Genomic DNA, 21,892 nt, shown 5'->3' with positions numbered 1-21,892 from the left:
GATTCTAAATTATGGAAAAAGCACAAACGGAATCTGCACTCTTTCAGTCATGTTTAACCTATTTTTTTCAACCTTTCTGTATCTTGCAGGTATAATGGACAAATGTGGGTTTTTCTGCCACTGACATGCTAGACATTTGGAAATGAACATGTTCTCTTGAATAATCCTAAATCAGAACACACAAAACAGAGTGTAGAGACCAGTGACAGCCTATTCTTCAGCTCAATAGTGTGTCTATGACTTATTAATATTAATGAAATCTGCACACAAGCATGTGGGGATAATTGACCCCATTAAATTCCATTTACTCATGAGCTACTTTGTAAGGTTTGCCCCTTAGTTATTGTACTTTTTATCAGTGATAAAAGTTGGAACACTGTGTATGCCAACATAAGACTATTTCAAAAGTAGCTTTGTGAAAAAAAAAAAAAAGGAAAGGGAAAAAAAGCAAGAAAAAGGAAGTAGCCCATTGAAACATGTTTTCATCCAAACTTTGAACAGCCAACGAAAACAACCTTATCTCGCTTTAAACCTTTATTGGGATAGCACATGAAAATCCTTTCGGAGATGAAGACATTTGTCCTGGATATATTTTTATGGAGATCTCCCTTGATTTTTTTTTTTTTTTTGTGTATTTGTAGGACTTTATGATTTGCTGGGCAGACATGAGAAGAGTGAGCAGTGTTTCAAACACATACCTGGATATCTGGATCCATTCAAACCCAGGCTGGATGGGGCTCTGAACAACCTGATATAATTGAAGATGTCCCTTTAAAGGTACCTTCCAACCCAAACCATTCCATGATTTCATGATTTCTTTTTTCTTTCTCTTAAATTGTGGGAAATGTGTCTTAACTGAGTTTTCTTTCATGCTTTCTCTATTTTCTTTCTGAGAAAGGGAGTAAAACGAGAGTCAGTCTGTTGCCTTTTTAATGGCTCATCTCTAAACATGTGAAAATTGGTGACTTAGTTCACTGGAGAGGATGCACCTATAATTATAGAATCAACTGGGTTGGAAAAGACCTCCAAGATCATCAAGTCCAACCCTTGATCCAACACTGCCATGGTTACCAGACCATGGCACTGAGTGCCACATCCAGTCTCATCTTAAAAACCTCCAGGGAAGGTGAATCCACCACCTCCCTGGGCAGCCCATTCCGATGTCTCTCCTGATTAGTGCTTAAGTGGAATCCAAAGCTGTAGACAATAATGTATGAATCATTTTTATATCTTTTACCAAATAAGTGATATATATTGTCCCTGGCCAAGAGTAGCTGATCACTTTCAGCTGATCTTTTCTTTAAAAGAATAAGCCCATGATATACAATTGGTTTTGAAAAGTTATGTACAACCATAATCTAGCCCCCTCAGACACACAAAGTGTTAAAACTAGCATTAGCATTGCGGGAGCTAGTGCTTTGTAATAGATACTACTCAAAATAATTTTCTAGACAGTAATTTTATAGTTTCTTGGTAATGATCTCAAAAAAATCTCCTGGAACAATCTCATCATGAGATCAAATCTTGCGCAAAAGGAGCACTCGGACAACATGAGTTGTTGTACTCCTTGCACTTCGTACAAAATAAAGAAATTAGTATTTTTACAGTCTTAGGACACCTTCAAAATCCCCTTGTTCAGAGCTGCAGGGCACTTGAAAAAAGGTTCAGAACCACATTTGGTGTCCCCAGCCCTGAACTGGGTCTACACAACACTCAGTGTCTCCATCAGCTTCGGGCTGACACATTGCACCAGACCAGAATGAATAATCTCCAGACATGAGTTACTGGCACAATTAAAGCAAGAGCACAGCTGACTGACATACTGAACAAAAGACCTTTGGCAAAGCTTCCAGTGGAAAAGCATATAGAGGAAATTCACTCTTGGCGCTGAACACACACGAGTAAGAGCAGGACGAACTGCTGATTAACAAGCTCAGACTCTACAGACTAAATTCCAAAGGATGAACAACGGTAATAACATTCTGTTATGTCTCTCTACAACATGCATGCAATTTATCATTAAGTTGTATTCCACAGGCAGCTCCAGCAGAACATTTTCACAGTCTAATTCATGCAGATGAGATTTGGCTTGCAGCTTTCAAAAGAAGTCAGATCTACGGAGAATTCTGTTCATCCAACAAGAAAATCAAAGCCCTGTAATATTAGTTATAATTGCAATAGATTCTGATGACTCTAACACAGTGACATCATGCAGTAAGGTAGCAGTACACAGTTGTGTCTCAGAGGGTGCACCTTGAACTGGACTGTCTGGGGTTTCCTCAGGAAAGAGAACATTCTCTGAGGGACATATTTTTCCCATGTTGACTAATTTGATTCTTATTACAACTTCTACCAGTTTGTTTGCTGTAGCAGTCAGGTTTAGCAGACTCAGGGTCACCTCTGAGCCTTTCTCACATATTTTCATATTTTTCCATTCCTGTGGTACTGAGGTCAATGCAAAGTTTTCCTGCAATGGCTTTCTCTTCCAGAACTGCTCCATTTGCACCTCTCTCATGTGTTGGCACCACCAGTTCACTGGTAGTCATCTAGTCTGAGGTAACTGAATGCAGTTATTAGGTTTCTATGGTTAGTAAGTCACTTTTCAAAATGTTGTTGGCCTATTTACGGTGGTTTTAGTTAACTTCTCCAAGTCAGTTCTTATCTACTTTTCTCCATTGGATATGATTTACTTTCCAAAGGGTGCCTTTTTTCTCTGAAAACCATGTTCTCTGCCCCTTTGACAGGATAACTACTTTTAATATTCAAAGAGAGTGTTTAATGGTATATATTTACACTGGACCCTTATTGTACCTTTAAGCAGACTCTCAGTGGACTGTGCTAGCTGCTCTTTTTTTTTTACTCAACCTTGCCATTTTAAGGTAAATCGCTGCAAAGCTTGCTATTTTTACTCCATCCTTCTGGGAGCAGCTGAATTTGAGAATGACCATGTCAGGACATAATTCTTTTCCTTATATTTAGAAAGTTGACAGCTTCACTCTGCTGAATGTATCTGACCACTGAGCAGTACTGGCATCCACGTCTGTCAGTCAGTGTCTTACCTGAGCTCTCACTCCTCAGGTGAGCCCTTAGAGCATCTCTCCAGAGCTAAATGGTACATGCTGTAGTAAGTGGCACATGACACTGTCTTCTGTGGTAGCTGTGAAAGAACCTTCTGAGGGGGAGTCCAGGGCCCGGGGAGGTGCTGTGCCCATGTGCACAGCTGAAGAAGCTGCAGACAAAAAATAATAGTTTGAGTTTCCAACTTTTCAGCTCCTGGGAAAAGAGAGTAATTAATCTTTTGGTGAAACACACCATGCTAGGAAAGGTTTTCTGAACACTGTGCTTTCATATCACACTTGACCTGCTAGTTGAGTAACACAGTATGGCATTATCTGATTTCTTCTGTGCTTACAGCAAAATGACTTCATAATAAAAGCATTCACATTCACCTATACAACTTCAGATTTTGCAAGACTGTTATGTTTCTAATCATGAAAAACATGGCTTATTTCAGATGATAAAGTAGCCATAAATAAAGAGCTCACAGGAAAAGGCTGACAAATAAACTTTTTATATGTTGGGTATGTATGGGGATGTAGTTTGTGGTGACAGCACATTGCTCAGAAGAGCAGGTCATATGCTGCTTCCTATTATACCAGTGTCAACCCAGAGAATTTCCATTGTCTATATTTCAACCAGTTCAACTAAGATAAAGATCTCTGCACAGGATTTCATAGCCTTTTTGCCACTGTATAGTATTATTAAAAAAAGAAAGTACTGTAGGGGTCAAATTACTTTCACTATGGTTTGTGATAATGAATGCACTACAAATGGTTTAGTCTTATCCATAAATCATAATAAAATCATAAAAAAATGCTGAAATAGGTTTCAGTAAGGTATCAAGCCCTTCTCCTGCACTGTTACGAAATTTAGGCATGTGATACAAGGCAATGCCTGTCACAGTCACTGGAAATCAGACACTTCAGGGTAAACATTGCCATTTTAGGTCTCACAATGATAAGACTTTGTGTAGGTAAGTAGTAGTAGAAAAGTAGTAGTCTGCCTCTAGTAGACTATTTGTAGTCAAAAGAAACAAAGATGAAATTATAGAAAACAAAATAGAGAGGTTGGTTCTGAGGAAAAAGCTAAGAGGTGTTCAAAAAGCATCATGTCACATACATGTATCCAAGAACAATAAGAAGGAAGCGGGGCTGTATGCAGAGGTGGGATGGCAGAACTGAGTCTGGGAATGCACACAGACAGGTCTAAGCCCAGATTTTGATTCACAGCCTCTTGCCCTGCTAATCTCTGGGCCTGAGTAGCAGGGGCTGGGATGTGCTGGTGATGTGGCACTGCTTGCCTGGGCTGGCTGCACTCAGCAGTCCTTGCCACCTGGGGCTGTGTTGCTGTGAATTGTCCTCATCAGGAGGAGAAAACTAAGTGTTAAAAGTGTCACACGTTGGAGAGGCACAGTAGGTGATGCTTGAGCCTGTGAGTGATGCTCCAGCCAGCCAGAGCCAGTGAGGATTCACTCCCTGGCAGTCTAGGGAAGGAGAACTGAAGGTTCACAGAGATAGAGCAGCAAAAGTAGGGCAGCATCCACTCACAAAGCCTGAGCGGCTTAACTTACACTAATGGAAAAGGGGATTTGAGTAGCTAAAACCTGGTACATCGAACTGAGATGAAAATATAACTTTAAGTATATATTTCTGGGCTGTAAGAGGGCTGGTAGAGAAGACAAATTATATCTATCATATGTCCTGGAGGGTTTGGTGTCCCCCCCATTTATTAATAACAGAGAGGGATGTTATTTTCAGTCTAAATAATTCCTTTTTTTATATGTAAACTCAAGAAAAATTTGAAATCTGGTTGCAGGTTTAACTGTGAGATGCACATATATAATACACACACATTCATGTACGAACTCTTCTCACACACACATACACATACCCCCGACCCCCCTATTTCTCCAAATATCTGTTTCATTTTGTGCCCTCACAGAAAATGATGGCAAAAAAACTACACAGAAATAACTTTGTTCTTTTCAAGAAATCAAACACAGCATAAGCTCTAAGAGATCAAAATAAAACAGATATTACATTTCTAATTTTCGATTAATCAAATTCTGTACATCAAAAGGCAAAGGGCAGATTCTATTCTCATTTGTAACAATGTAAAAGAAAAACCAGAAAAATTTGCTGTTCCTCTGTTCCTAAGTACCACAGAAAAATCTGCCATTCTTCTGTAATGGAACAGCATGGAATAATATGAATAATTTGAATGTCAGGAGCCTTTTTCTATTTTAGCATTCTCATTTCACAACCAAGTCAGATTACCTCGACCATCCTCACTGGAACTGGAGTCATATAGGTTCGTTCTCATTTTGTGGATGAAATTATGAAGAAGAAACATTGTGACTTGCCTGATGCAATGGAAAACATACCATCTAGGGGAGAAATGGCACCTGGGTCTGCGGCCATCTAGTTGTGTTCATCGACCTCTAAGCTTTCCGGCAGTGTGATGCAGACCAGAAAATGATTTTCCTGACTATTCTTTTTTTTCAGTCCTAGGGTAACAGTAATACTTCTGAAGATATTAGCATTATTTATATTAGATGGGAGGGAGTATTTTAAGGAGATGTATGGTTAATTTAGTTCCTCTGGGCCAAATTCTGCCTGAGCTGTCCAATATGCAGTTTAGGCTGCCATCAGTAGCACTTCTGTGGGTAGAGCTGTCTGGACTGGCAGAGTGATGAGGGGCAGGGAAAGGAAAAAAACACAGTGAACCTGTTCATTTCATGACATGAAGGTATACCCAATTCCTTGCCCCTACTTCTGGCCTCCCCTGAAAGCCTATCTGAATATAAACACTATACTAAAAGACATTTATTCCTTCTGCTTCATTTGAGCTGTGGCAAAGCTGGTGGAAACTGTCATATTGTCCTTGGAAAAAATTAAGGATTTCCTGGGAAATGCAGAATTTTACTATTCTAGCCTACCTTTGTCAACCCCTGCTTAAAAAAAAAAAAAATTAGTGTTTTTTTCCCTAGACATTGACTAAAAAGTTGTGCTAAAATGCAGATAAGCCTTTTCTCTCAGAAGTCAGTGACACCAAGCTACATGTAGTCCGTGGCAAAGAGGTACCTAAGAACACGTTTCATACTGTTTCCCTTCTCATTTTGGCACAGCATGGAATTTAGTGATACATGTGCTAGGGCCAAACTACAATGGTTTTGACAGCTGTGGGGGAAGGGTGGTCGGTACTGTGGCTGAACTCTTCACCCGTTCCCATGGGGAGAGGGTGCCTTGCAACTAGACAGATGGCTCCTACAGAAGGTCAGCAGAAATGTTCAGGCATACCCCACTTTTTTTGCACAGTATTCATTGATTCAAACTGCTTCTGAGCCTCTCTCCCCTCTGCTTAATAGCATTTTTATCATGTTTTTAAATCTTTGCCAATTTTAATGTGGCTGATTTAATTTCACACAAAAAAGTGTGGGAGCAGCAGTCTCGGTTACCCTGGATAAACACTGGCCTACGTGCTACTTGTGTTTGACTATGTCAGCTGTGAGCTCTCTAAGTATGAAGTCCTGTCAGGCAAGACATAAATCTTTTGTCAATGAAAGGGGTACATTATCTGCTTCTCAGCTGTTTCTTTTCTAAATAGCTACCTGAGGTTTAAGATAAATATTCAACATGGTTATTTAAAAGAAAAAAAGAAAAGCCAGAACACTTCTTCTCGTGCCTTGAACATTAATGGCAAATCAGAGAGAGTGGGGATCAGTCCACACGGCATGTCCCACATCAGTCTAGAAATGCAGTAGCACAGTGAAAGGATTTTTAAAGGGGTAAAGAATTTAATAATACTTGGTTTGTAAGATACTTTTACCTTCTGAGCCAGTCCCTTGCAGTGAAGCTGCCAGATTAACTCCTGAGGCAACTGGGTGCATCTTTGCTGGGTTAATGAAGCTGTGCCCTCCTTCCCCAGGAACATGATCAGTCCAAGCGTGGGATTGTGAAGAGGGTTATGTTGAAGTGGGATCCTTATTCTGAGCCAAAATCTTGTTGTTCCCAGATATCTTCATACTGAAAAAGTGTGAAGAAATTAAACTGGTGACTAGCCCTAAGGCAACAGCTAAAAGGTTCATGGATTTATTATCTCTCCATAAATCCAGTTAATCTCTGCTCCATATTCAACTTCTGTAGATGTTGAATTTGAATTTTGGTATTTCTGGTACCATTTCAAGGTAATCTCAGCCTCGTGTGTGTAAGCTGATATGGTTACCTGGTACTGTTGGCCCTGTACTAACCCACTCCCCAAAACAACCCCAGATCTCACCCCCATCTTTCTCTGAAATTCAGCTGTTTCTCACAACTCCTCCTTAACCACCTGTGAATTCCTCATGGCGCCGTCTGTAAATTTGTCAGGTTCTTACCCTGTGATCCGTCACGTCCAGCAATTTCTTGTGCCACATTCAGTAGTTTCTGAGGCTCTTTAGGTGAGCTCCAGGCTCGGCACAGCCACTGGTCCCATTGCCTGCCTGCAGTTGGTGTCACAGCCACAGCCTGATGCTGTGGGAGAGAAATGCATCCATCCTGCTAGGACTAAACCACGGTCGCTACAGTATACAAAAAGTGAAAATAATGATACTTAAGGATTGATGTGATACCCTTTTTCCATGCTGCTTAGTTCCTGATCACTTATGGTTATTAGCTATTGAGAGAAGAGGATGTACCATCTAGTCCCACACAAAGGTAACACCTTGAGTTCAGTAAGAGCTTGAAAGGCACATAAAGATGTTTGTGACAGCCTAAGGAACTGGGGGCCACTGCAGGAAGCTGCTTCAGTGGATGATGGGTTCAGATCTGACAAAACAAAACTTGGAGTTGAATAATTCATAGTTTAGAAGAAATGTCTTTGAAAGAGGAGGAATGGAAAACTAAATAAAACCACAATGATTATAGAAACTGTAGATAAGATTACTTATATTAGATTTAGATGGGTCCTCAGAGGAAAATAAAAATGTCTCAGTGTAAAAAGATCAGCTACAATAGCGAAGTGGATAGGCCTGGAAGTGCATAGGCCTTTTTATGTGCAATTTTGGAAAACCAAGCTATGCATATATGATTTGTTGCATTTTTGTTATAGAAGGTTTTATCCCATTTTTATGATTTTAGAATTAATAAACATTATCCAAGTCAAGCATAAAATGAGCAGCACCTCATTCAGCACATTCACTAGAATTTCCAACGTATTTAGCATTTTCTGCTTGGAGCATGGATATAGCAATGATTAGAAAACAATATGGCAGGAAACTCTCGATGTTAAACATTTGAGTTATGTATCACAGATTGTCTCAAACTCTCTGACTTTTTAGATTTAAATCTTTTCAAAGTTTTTTTGAAGCTTTTGGCATGTTTTCTGAATATATGTACAAGAAAGAAGATTCTTGGAGGATTCTAGCCTTCTGTTATTGTTTAAACACTGATGCTTAAGGTTTAAATTTACAGGGAACAAATCATTCTACATCAAAACTAAGGTGTTGCATGTTTATTTACAGACCAAGCTGCAGTAGTAATGTGTATTTGTCATGGAAACTGATTTGTATTTAATTCTACACTCTGTTTTGCACCAGGAAAATGTGAGTTTCATTTTACTCGTCTCTGTTTTCAATTATAATTTGACAAAAGAAATAACCGCATTACCTATTTGATTTGCCAGAACTTTATCCCAGCACCACCTGTTGAGCCCTCGGCACTCGAATCCTGACATATAGCAGAGAACAAAATTATGCAGTTGGCATACTAACCAGCAAGGATGCCAACAAAAGCATAATATAGCCTTTGTACTCAAAGCACAACAAAATATATATTAAGCTACCAACTGCAAAGGTTTAAGCAAGCCACATTTAATTATACATGAACATATCTTTCCGACAAATAGCTCAGCAGAAAAATGCTATGGAAATTAGAAAGAACCCTTTTTGTTTGCTTTGGTAAATATTGCAAGCTTAAAATAAATAAAGTTTCACAATACTATATAGATTTACTTTAGAGATGGCAAGAGGGTATCCAGCTGATTTATTCAAATTGATGGGTTCAACACTATCAGCTTCCCAATTTAAACAAATACCCCATGTTCATTTCTGGCAGGGGATCTTGACCTAGTGCAGCACTGGTCTCCCAGGAAGGTGGAAGAAGAGGCTCCCAGCATTAGTCTGGATCCAAACCTCTGTACTGCAAGTATCTGGGACCAAAGAAGTAGGGATCAATTGTGTCTTTGATGTGTATTTCTCAAAGCAGCACTTTGCCACAAAAGTACTCACAAGCTTTCCTGATTGTCCCGACCTGAGATCTGCATGAAAGAGAAGACAGAAGTTGAAGGAGATAGGACAGGTCAGCAGGGATGAGGCAGAACCTCTGCTCCCCAGTTCTGCAGAGGTCAGATGAGGTCTGCACAGGGGCTTTGACCTCAATGGGGATTTACACACTGGGAAGGGCTACCAGTGGTTCTAGCAGTGATGCTGGAGCTTCCAGAATTTGTCCAAAAATGTGAGTTAAATCACTGCACACTTTTTAAGGGGCCGTTTCTAAATACTATGACAGTAACAATCCTCAGATTTTTATCACTTCCCCAGTAAGCCTAAGAGAGATTTAAATCTGAAAAGTTGATTATAGCGTAGTTAATTCTAAGAGACTGTTGGCTAGAAAAATAACATTAGATATAAAATGAGGGTTTTGTTCCAAGGCAAGAAGAGAATTAATCAGATTTTACTCCTGGTCACCCTAATATTGCCACAACTGCCCGCAGACAGATCCAAGGAGGAGGACAGGGTAAGGCAGAAAGACCCACAGATTGACCCACAAAGAAAAGCAGCTTGGGAAGTATAAGTGTTGGAAAAATTCCCTTGATGCATTTTTACAGGGCTTTGATGCTGGATAAGGCTTTTGTCAATATTTTCTTATGAAGCATAAGTAAAAGACAATTAAAACTTTTGAAAAGGAACCAAAATGCTATAGGTTAAATGAAATATCTAGAAGACCTTTTAGAGACAATGAAGTACAGCTTTAAAACAACTGGGGAAAAAAACCCAACAAGTTTTGCAAACAAGGGAACAAACCACAGACTAACCAAAGGATTTTACTTACTGTGCTAAATTTGAATTCTAAGCTACTTAAGTAATCATTTCCACAGTAGGCTTGTGCAAGCCTAAGTGGAGGAGGCACCTCTTGGCACCTGTTAGATACCCCCATAATTTCTGATATATGATTCCTGAAAGGTATATATGCAATTCAGAAAGTTAAGTAAGGGAGAACATCCTCTGATAGGAAGTGGAACATTTCATATTGTATCCAGAAAAATGGAGAATAATTTTGCATTTGTATGGCTTTCCTACCAATGCATTGCAGCAATCAGCATAGGTTGCAGAATCTTTGTCTTTGGAGGGTTCAACTAGACTGGATGCAGCCATGAGCAACCTAATGTAATGAAACTGGCTTTGAGAAGGGGGGTTGATGACCTCCAGAGGTTTCTTTCAGCCTAAATTATCTATGATTTGAAAACTGACCTGACAAAATCAGAAATGTTTTCCTTACAGGTGTTATTAAATTAAATTTTACTGAATTGCATTTTTTTTCTTATTTATTTAAGCATTGGGATTATGTATTTACTACTTACAATAGTTTAAAAATATTTTTGTAATTTGATACATAAATATGCTTTGATTGTTTAATTTTTACTTCAGTGATTGATGAAATAGAAGTAAATCTGTAAATGGTCCAGTTAGTATACTGGGTGCCTGTGGTGTAATTCAAATGAGTCAATGAGAGTGCTTGTCTAAAACTCTAAAATGGTGACTTGAAACTTACCTCAACATCCTTAATTTTTCTGTGCTTAAAATGTAACCTGACAATTGTTAATGAGAAAAACTTTCCTTCAAATTTGTAATAGAAACTGTAAAACACTTGCTAAGAGATAGACCACATCTAGGAAAGCCAAATCTAGTTGATCTATCTGTCTCAATTGCAAATATCCTTTGTGGTAACCACATTTCATTCAGGAGAATAAGACTAGAGGAAGTATACATATGACAGATAGTCTGGCATCATCCACTTCTGGATTTCTCAGATGTCTAACAGCCAAGAAAATGTTCCATCATTTTAATTTCTTTCAGACAGCTGATCCCTCATAGTATTTACTCTAGATGAAAGCTTCAGATGGAGTATCTGGATAGTGTTCGAATAGGGCATTAAATAACTCTCCTACAATAGAATCCATCATCTTCTCCTAATTTCTCCCTTGTTCAGAATAACTACAAATGCTTAAATTGCAACGTGGATGGAGCTTTGAGTTTTAAAATCATAAACTACTTAAAAAACTCACTCCAGAAGTGCACTGCATGGTTTATTGCCTTCCACAATATCTCTGAACATACCTAACGTTTTCTGCCTTTCAATAGCCTTGCAAAGACACTGAAAACACTGGAACACTTCCTTGCCCAGGATTGATGAGCAGTCTTGAGAGCTCTACAAGTGCCTTTTTCACCCTTCACTGCTGTTGGGAATTTAATGAACCCACCCTGAATATTTAAGGCCAGCATTTCAGCTTGAAATCGCACTTCTTGCATGTAAAACAGCCATGAAAATTATGAAGCTTTACAGGTGAGCCGTACAAAAGGCAGCACGTTTTCAGGCAATATTTAAAGTCTGCTATGAGTAACCCAAATTTCTCAGATATTGCTTAGCTCCCTTGTCACTCAACAGGGAATTTCTATTAGTTTCCTGTATCATCATATAAAGTGGGATTCACTATTGAATTTAATTCCATTTAAATCTGGACCATTTGGGAAGCATTAACAATTCTGGAATTAAATGTCAATGGTTCTTACATTAGTTTAGTTTTCTGTTTCTGCAGTACTGCTGTGAGTGACCCCACTTTGCATCACGTTTCTCTTATTTGAGTATTCTGATAGCACACACACACACATCCCTCAACAGAAACCAATGACCTTGAGGATCCTTTCACTAATTTAAGCTTGAATTTACCTGTCACTGAAGGTGACTGAGGTCAGCTGGCTTAAAATGACTGATCTATAACCCACACTTCCTGAAGAGATAATTTAAATCCAAAGAGAGAGTCTCATAAATTCCCAGGGAGATCTCAGTATCATAAAAACAGACTTGACACCACTCCAAAGTTTAGCCTCTGCCTTGACAAAGAGGAAGCAAAATCAGCTTTGGTGCAGATCCTTCACAGGAGATACTTCTCAAAGTTCTCTTGAACAATCTGTGCCTTCTTTATCTTTTGGTAACTTGTCACTGATCCCTTTGTCAGCTTTCACTGATAGTGAGATACTATGGCTGACAGGAAGTGGGAGAGAAAAAGAACTCTTCTCTGTGTCTCCTCCTTTACATCATTATTCATGAAGATACTTCTGTAAAACTGTGCTCAGGGTGATTGATGCAGGGCACAGACAAGTATATGTATAGAAAAATCCTACCATTTGGAATAGAATTCTATAGAAACAGCTCTAGGAGCTTAATGTATTTGTAAAATTAACCTTGGCATAATTTTTTTGAATGACCTATTAAAGATCTACACCAAGAACAATATTTGCTATTGCATTCTGTGGAGTTTTTGCTGGAACTTGTCCTGTTCTGCCTCCTGACCACCATAATCACATCGTTCCTGCTGCAACCTGAGCCTTTCACTGTTCTGGAAACTGGTTGAGATTTACCCAGTACTGCTTCCCAACACAAAGTGATTTCCTGTCTCAAATGACTAAACTGTTGCATTGAGCAGAGAAGGAATCTAATTTCACTGTCACCCTCTGAGCTAGCAAGATGATTCATCCATTTGTTTATGTACCAAAGGCTGCCAGTGAGGAGCACGCTTTGGTAAGGGGCACTAAAATGGGTGATGATTTCATTTGGCAGCACCTAATGCTGACTGTTTACATTGGCACTTACCCATGTAGGCAGCTATGTAGACTAGGCAGCTTAACAAACAGGCATGAAATTATTACCATAAATTTTCTTCAAAAAATTGTCTTGATTCATGATTGTCTTAAAACATATAAACACATTTTACCACAATGATTTTGCCCATTTCGAGGGATATCCAATACACAAGGGACTTTTTCCATTTATATGGCAGTAAAAGCAAAACCACTACGACTCTTGCCAAACTTGTTCAAAGTTTACATGGATTTGGTTTGATGAATGTGGTGGAAAATTATATCCAGTATCTTGGGTACTGGCCCATACATCTCCTTATATCTCAACAGTGCTGCTTCCAGCTTTTAATACAGATTTCTAAACTCTGTTTTTATTTGGATTATAATATTTAAAAAATAGATCATATGAAACAGAACACAATTTTAGCTCTGTAAAATGGGGCTCTTCCTTATGCTTTATTTTCTAATTGGAAACAGTAGTTAGTGATTTTTGCTCTGCTTTTCTTGGATACTGCTGTTCTAGGGTTATCTTTTGCCTGTAAGAACAGTTGCTCCTCACGTTATTGAAACAGGTCATCTTGTGATGGAGCTAGGGATGACATGATGTTATACTGAAAGCATCTGGTACTGTGGCAAAAAACATGGGGTTGGTTTGTCCTGTCTCACTACTGAATTCATTGAATTTCTGTGGGGTGGGTATTTGAGTGAAATTAATAGGATATTCTGATGGAATTTTTAATGGACTATGAATGTTATTGACAAAAAATTATTTAGTAAAGGAGAGGCTCCCCTCTTCCCTCAAGTTTCAGCATTATAAAGGAAGAGAAGGGAACATAACCTGTTTAAAAAACCTAAAACATTATTTTTAAGTATTTTATTATTTTGAATGGCTCTAAACCAATAAATTTTCAGATTTTATACACGTCATTGGAAACAATCAAACCAGAAATATTTTGCCAAAAGGGAAGTTTGCAGACAGCAAGCTGAAATATTTGCTTGGTTGTCTTTGGCACTCCTGGTATTTAAATGTGAGGTTCCAGGACTGTCGATACGCACAGGACTCTTAACAGGAGTTATAAGCAGAGATCAATAGTTATTCCTACAGCAGGTCATCAGGCACATAACTTACTGAAGTGGAAGGCTCAGTGCTTTTGACCTCTCTCCTGCCTCAACAAATAAATCTGAGACTGGGGCAAGCATATCACTGGTCCTAGGCTGAGGTCCTTCTGGAAATCCCTCCATTAAGCAGAGACCCTCGAGGAAAGAATTAATTCATTTAACCCCGTTGGGTACTGTGTTTGCATACCAAACATGAAGATGCCTCTGATGCTTCTGGCTGCGTTCACAGAGGATTTGGGCTCCGCTGTTTCCTGGGTTAGATGCTTGGGACGCTTGCGGGCAAACTCTGACCAGGAAAGCTAAGTAGGGGTCTTTAGAAGTGGTCTAAAATTCAAGAGCATTAACGTCGGATGGGGAAATTTTCCCTCCCGAAAGCCCCCCGCCCGCAAAGTAGTTACAGGTGCTTCAGGCTGCAGAACGAGAACTCAGCTCTCCTGCCCCCGCTTGGGCAATCCCTGCGCGGCGCGGAGCTGAAAACAGCGCCATGACCCGGACTGGTGCCCGTGCGCGTCCCCGCGGCACCGGGAGCGCGGGCGAGGAGCGCGCGGGGGAGCGCCGCGCCCGGCAGGGGGCGCTGCCGGCCCGTGTGCCCGCGGGAAGCGCCGGTGGGACCAGGCGGGAACGAAACTCCTGCCCCGGGAATAGCGCCTGACCTGGGAACGGCCGGGAAAAGCCGCACAGAACGCCTGGCTCAGCTTTTCACACTCAGCATGTGTGTAAGGGCAGATACGAGCACCCGGAAATTAATTCCTGATGAAGGAGAAGAAGTATTGAAGCGATAAAGTTTAGAGGGATCTTTAACTACGATTTCCATAAGATGTTATTCAGAAAGACCTTTCTTGGGAGGGTTTTTGTTATTGGTTTTTGCGCGGATTTTCTACACTTTGTGACTGGTGATGGACTGTCTGAAAAAGACACTACATTTCAATAATTTTTTTTTTTCCCCTTCAGATTTCCTTTTCTCCTTCAGCTGAGAATTTTTATTCTTGTTCAACTTCAGGGACATGCTGAACTTCCTCTTCTCCCTTTTCCTTTTATATTTCCCCAGATCACTTATTTCTTTGTTTTCTACCGTGCTTTTGGCATTTTTTGGGGGAAGGAGGGTTTGAAGAAGGAGGGACCTTTTATTTGGAGCTGAACACCCAGGGTTTTTTTGTTAGTTGGGTTATCAGGAGCTGTGAAAAATACCTTCAGCCCACAACATCACCCCGTGTCCTGATTTACCAGACCCTGCAAGTCCTGCGTGCTTTCTGCCAACAGCCCTCGTGGGCCAGCACTGCCATGTGCCCTGCAGGGAGATCCCAATACATCCCTGACAGCATCCCCACTGAGCTCTCTATGACAAGGGGCATCCTCTGCTGTCACCAGAGGCCTGGGATACAAATGGCCCAGATTATACATCTCCTTTTCACTTTTTGGGTCATGTACAAAGCTTGGAGCCTAGCATAGGTATTTCTTAAACTTCTTCCTTAAATATCTCAAGCTGAAGAAGGGAAAATAAATCCCATTTATGACCTGATACTTCATCTATGAGTGTGTTTTTCACTGTGCTTCTTCAGTGTTGCTCTGAACTTTGTTTCATAAATACCTACATTAAAAAAAAACACAGAAACTTCTGGGTACATGTGTATTTTTTCTCTATACTTTGGTTCCTAAATACGAAATAAATGGAATCAACCATTTAGGTTTACTTTCTATGCTTAAAAAAATAATGAAATATGACAGCTTATGGCTTTTCTCCTCTGGATGGCAGTAACTCCTGCTTAAACATTCGTGACCCGTGACTGCAATATCCCATAGCAAGGGATTTCCTTTTCTTTGTCAGTGTGCTATCCAAAAGAAACATTTAATTTCATTCATTCTATGTTATTTCAAATCTAAATTTGAAAGCTAATTAAGCTTTCAAAGAAGGAATCTGTTTAATGTAAAAATCTAATTGCATAAGTCCTATGTATAAAATGGGAATCAGAAGAAAGGAACTGATCCTGGGTATTAGTATCTACTTGCATCCAATAATGTATTTCATAAAAATCACCTAATGTTGTTGAGAAAATCAAACTCCTTGACAATAAACAATGAAGCAGTACAAAAGATACAGAAAGGTCCTGACCTGAGAGTTCACCGGAATATCTGCCCCTTTAAAATGCTCTCATTGTAACAGAGCACATCTGGATTTCTTGACTGTTCGTTGCAACATGAAATTTTAAAACAGAAAATACATCTAATAAAGGTGATTGCCAAACACCCACTGTGCAGCCTTGTAAGTTAGTTTCAACAAGAGGTATGAGAGGGAATTAAGCCCTCCTCCCTTCACATTTGAACAAATAATCCTTTTTCAGTAACAAAGCTACATTTATGTGTAGGACTCTCTTGTCTTCTCACTGGCCACGACCATCTCTATTGCCTTATTTTACTGCTGGTGGAAATAATCCAATTCAGAGCAGCAATTTCCAAAGATTAGTTCCTGTATTTATACAAGTGAATCTGCACTTTGGGGGTGTCCCAAGTCCTTTGACACCTTCCTGCTGATTCTGGCCAGCTGAGGTCTGTCCTTCAGCAACCAGCCTGGTTTCTGGGATGCTGTGAGGGCAGTGCTCCCCAGCTCCTGGCTCAGCAGCAGCAAATGGAACCTCTGTTTCTTCATATATATTATTCTGTCAGGCAGAAAGTAACTGATTTTACATATGCATTCCGTTTCTGATCTATGGGCTGAGATGGCCAATGCAGATCTAAGAGTGTCTTTTAGTAAGTGGGTGGTTTTCAAATGTAGAAAAAACCCTAGCTCCTAAACATGAGAAAAGAGTTTCTGCCCACATCTTTTTCAATGGAAAAAACAATTTTGGCAAATTTGGCAACTTTACATTAATTTCTCCAGAATCACTGGACAAATTTTCCCTGTTTACATTTTCCCTCCAAATTGCTAGTGCTCAGAAAAACCACTTACTTATACAGCTCTATTTCCTCTGCTATTGTCCTGATCTTTAGTAGCACTTTAAGGTTCTGCCCATTTGTTTGTCTTTCCTGCATCTAAGTGAGTAAAGCAAAACAGTTCTGTGGTAAACAAGCCAATCCCATAAAAGGTCCTACCTGAGCATTGGAAGTCCTCTGTGGTGACAGAAACATTGGTCCAGCTCTGGAAATGAAGTGCTTCGGGAAAGCATCGTGTCTCCTGAGTTTCTGCAACAGACAGGGGAGCAAACTTTGTTACTGTCCTGGAAAAAGAGTGGCACCTCCTTGCTGACATGAATCCAGAGGGAAACAGGGAATCACTGACCTACCATGTTTGGACAGCTTTGTTGTCCAGGTAATTTTCTTAAGGAGTGTAGCAGAGATGCTCAAGACTTTAGAGACTGAAGGTATCAGTGGGAGATAAACTGCAAATTACTGCAATCTACTGTCCTGGCCCCTTTTTTTTTTTTTGAATGTAAGGAAACCTGAAAAATAATAATGTGGATGCAGCTAAGAAGGTGATTTTACAGTTTGCCACAAAGCTGAGCTTTCAGCCTTTCAAAAGACGAATAAAAGCAGATACATCACATATTACACTGGTTTTACTGCAGGTCTGTACCTTTGAGATCCCCTGATTTGCTGGAAAATTTTCTCTAAAGGCTTCATTAAGTTCTGGCCCTGACACCAATTTGTCAGCAAAAGATAAAGCACCTTGAGGAGCCAAACCAAAAGGTTCCTCCTTAGCACATTTGTGAAGGCCTGTTGCTGCTCATACTGACTTCTGAGCTCAGGGGTAAAACTAAATACAAAAAAGGGGGATATCTCTCACCTGCCAAATAAGCAAATACATGACTGGTGGCATGTAGTTCTTTTCTGTCCTATTAAACATTGCTCTGGCCCCACTGCAGTGCCCAAGTTTGCCTCTATTCACCATGGGAGCAGGTAAAAGGACAGACATCATAAAAAATTTTAAATGGATTAAATGGTCAGCTGCAGATTCATTTTTACTGTGTAATTTTCTAAGTATAAGCTTTGTCCAGGATGTGGGTGGAAGGTTTCTGCCATACAACACTGGCCTACCAAATAGCTCTCTCATCTGCCCTGTGAGCAATCTGAGCCGCATTGTGCACGGTCTCTTTTTGAAAAAGATATAATTCATAAACCTCTCCCTTTCCCTTAGCTCCAGAAAATGTCTGAATCGGTTTCCTAGATGGTGATATATACACATGGCATAGTGGAAATACAGACAAAACACTTGCAGCACTGCATATGCTTCAAAAACTCTGTTCTTCATTGTCCTAATATATTAAAATGGAGTCTGATGGCAAACAAAGATGCTTTCCTGTGTGGTGCAGGGGGTCACTGTGACAACTGAGGTCAAGAGAGGAGAAGGCATGCAAGAAACATTTCAGGCTTAGTTCCAAAATACAGAGATTTCTAGTTTATTGTGAGGACAGAAGAGCACTGTGCACTTGTATTTCTAGCTGTTGGCACTCTTAACTATACCCAGCTAGTCAGAGGGATCAGTTATAGCTAGAGCTCAGTTTGAAAGGAGATTTCAAGCATATTAAAAATTCCTGATCATTACAACCTCCTAAATTAAGTGAAACTCTCTGAAAGATTGGTTTCTTTCTGGATCCCAGAAAATTCTTTAATTATGATCGGAGAATGAAGTTATTTTGGATTCTAATTTAGAATTTAGAATCTAATTTAGAATAGATTTATGCTAGCATCCTAATGTCCAAAATTACAGAACTGCCAACAGTTTGTCAAGAAAAACACTTACTCTGGACTTATTTAAAATAAAAAAAAACAATTTAAAAATCTGTTTGGGACAGCAGCCCTGTCTCTCCGAGTAGAAATGTTTTGCAATCCTAAGAGCTCAAATGTAACTGTAAAATGACCTGCACTGTGTGCAAGAAATGTGAAGTTTTTCTGAAATGCCTCCTCCTATTTCCCCAAACTAATTAGCAAGTGCAGCCTTCCAGGGCCTTACAACAAGGCATAGGTTTTCTTGCTTTCTCATGCAAATGCAGTGGTAGGAGTGGACCTTACATCACAGCCCCCAAAGGGAGGGCAGGATTGCCCTTTCGGTGTTGGGGTAACAGTAGGATCCCTTCTAGAACTTGCTTTCTGCTGTGTGCTGCATGAAACTCTCTGCAGTGTTATACGAATGGACAGTACAAATAAACTTCAGCATAGTTACAGCTACTTTCAGATTTGTTTCACCTGAGCAAGGTCATGTTGGCCTGTCTTTCTGTGTAGCATCAACTGCTGATTTGACCTACAGGAAACCAAAGGGAAAAAAGTTTTTCTGCGTGGGATATACACTTGTTTTCAAAAGAGCTGTTGTATAAAAACCCCCTATGCTTTCTGGGTTGCTGGAGTTGCCTGAGGCAGATCTGTCATTGTTGATAATACATTAAGCACAATACATCAGCATGCCAGAGAAAAAGATTTCCCAGGATCGGCTATGCCCTTTGTAGAGCAGTAAGCAAGAATGACTAAGGTATAAAAGGGCATACTGTGGTGAAGCTTTTATGTGAGTGAGGACTGCAAGGGCAGAGAAGACACATAAAACTAATGCCTTCTGCAAGCCATGAAGAAATTAGCAGGAAGTATAAATGGGAAATCAAAGGCATCAAAGGCAAGTATAGAGAACAGTCACACATCCAAAAAATCACCTGGACAACACAGCTGCCTGAGTGATCCAGAAGTAAGAATCTTTTTTTCATGTGATAGCCCAGCTGGTTGAAGAGATGGGGTTAGTTTGGCATCCATGGGCTCCCTCCTGCTGGCAATCAGAAGAGTTTATTGCAGAATAATCTGAGCAGTATCTTGAATCTTGAAACCCAGTTACGCCCAATTAAACCACAGTGGTTCAATGTTCAGGGTCTATAAGTGAAAAAAAAGGGCAGAGTCAATTTGCAGGAAGCACATGTCCTGTGACAGATGACCAAGTTATCTTTAAACTGATATATAAACTGGTTTCTTTGCAAATCAGCAGAATGCAATACCTCGCTCTGCCTCTGCAGGTGTACTCTGTGTACCTGCACTTTCTGCCTGATCTGATTTCCTCTGCTCTGTCCCCTGTTGCACTCTGTGGACCTTCTTAAGTTTGCAAAGAATCTTCAAATTTACGAAATTATCCCTGATACAATCGATACAGTAGTGGTACTTTTTGATGAAACTGTTTGTAAGCCCAAATATCCCACAGTTCCTGCCAGCTTTTCACGACTGAGATGAATGTATTTGATAAAAACAAACAAACAAACAAACAAACCTCCAAGAAAATGAAAATCAGGCCCTTTCATACTGTTCTTTGCTTCAAAGGACACAGAAGAACTGGAAAAGCATTAAGATGATAATGGACTTTTGCATTGCCTATAATTATTCTGTTAGCAGCAGACTGGTTTCAGTAAACCAAAGACATGAGGATACAAACTTTTGCATGGGTAAATATGCCCAGATTCTTAGAATTTATAAAGTTTGCACTAGCAGTTACTACAATCTATTTAACTAGTCCATTTTGGAAGGCTGACCAGAATGCCTTTATATAACTTTTTGCAGGCAGGAAAGCTTCACTTATTTGGGCATAATCAGCGCATCGCCTCCTCCTTTTCACATCTTTTACATCTCTACAAATTGACTTATACCAAAATCATTCTAGTCAAATTTTCAAAGCATGTGATTGCTTAGATCTTCAATAAAGCTATATCCCCTCAATGATTCCTCCACCTCAGTGGGGTGTACATGACAGGGTGTTCTGAAGTGCACTCTGACAGCCAAGTTTTCGTAAAACCATTTTAAAGGGGAAAAATTGCTAAAGTGTGTAGTTCTTGGCTAAGGGGAATGCCACCCCTTTGCTTTACTAACCACTCAATTTAAGGGTGTAGGGGCTGCTAGAGCAACCAGTGCCATCCATAAAATCCTGCCTGAAAGCATCTGTAAAATGCTAATCTGCATTTTACAAAGCAGCTGCAAAAAGGACCAGATCAGCAAGCCATTAGTGTATCTAGCACATAATTTTCTTAGATTTCTCTACAGGATTAAAGGTTTTCTTCTGGTCATTTTTCCTGGCAGTATAGAGAAAAGAATGTCATTTTTGTTAAAGAATGTCTTTTGTTAAAGGAATACTCCCTTTTGATTGATGGAAGGAGTTTGCTTATGGAATTGAAGCAAAGGACATGATTTGCTTAGTAATAACTTACATGGAAGTTTTTAGAAAAAATAAAGGATTGCCTTCGGCTTCATATTCTTAAATAACATTAATCAAAAGTATCTGTTGGCTAAATGAAATAATAATAATGCTCATAATAATACTTATAATACTTATCATCGTCCTCGTCCTCCTACCTTACTGAAGGCTTGGAAAAGAGACAATTGCGGTTGCACATTATACCAAAGACTTCTTCCCTCTTCAATTCTGATGACCTGTTTTCCTCTGTTTCTGCCCTCAACATTTGAATGACTGCTTCACTGCAGGTAGCCTCTGAAAGGCCTTCAAAGGAGTGCACGGCTGCGCACGGGGAATGCAGTTCAAAGCGCTCTGACTTGCTCACGTCACCAGGACAGATATAGAGGGAGAACACTCTCTCTGACACGGCATTTCCTTTGCTGCATCCTTTGTCACTGTGTGATGGGCAGGAATAGCAGAAGCTGACAGTGTGATGATTTCAAGCTTTAAAACTTAACTCTGCAGAGGCAGCTTCCAACAGGTGACTGAAATGAAGAAAGAATGGGGCTTTTTTCATATTGATAAATCCAGCTGAATTGTGAGCATTCCTGAAAGTGTGCAAGCCTCTGATAAGAGCTTTATCAAGCATGTATTACATCAACTGGCTGCTACACCAGCCCTCTAATCAGCTG

The 21,892-nt window shown here is 39.9% G+C and overlaps 1 long non-coding RNA gene across 2 annotated transcripts; it reads right to left on the bottom strand.

Moving 5' to 3' along the window:
* Window positions 1-5,550: 5,550 nt before the first annotated feature.
* LOC135418820 (uncharacterized) lies at window positions 5,551-20,323 on the bottom strand. Of its 2 annotated transcripts, none has more exons than XR_010432686.1 (3): window positions 19,708-20,323; window positions 17,162-17,251; window positions 5,551-7,085 (listed from the first exon to the last, which is right to left on the bottom strand). It is a non-coding gene; the product is annotated as an uncharacterized LOC135418820 (long non-coding RNA). The 2 variants fall into 2 exon arrangements; XR_010432685.1 differs by lacking the exon at window positions 19,708-20,323 and adding an exon at window positions 17,353-17,505.
* Between the last annotated feature and the right edge of the window lie 1,569 nt (window positions 20,324-21,892).

This window comes from Pseudopipra pipra, chromosome 9 (assembly GCF_036250125.1).
Source record: "Pseudopipra pipra isolate bDixPip1 chromosome 9, bDixPip1.hap1, whole genome shotgun sequence".
Classification (NCBI taxonomy): domain Eukaryota; kingdom Metazoa; phylum Chordata; class Aves; order Passeriformes; family Pipridae; genus Pseudopipra; species Pseudopipra pipra.
Note: the sequence above shows the minus strand (reverse complement) of the source record. Positions and strands in the feature narration are given on the sequence as shown.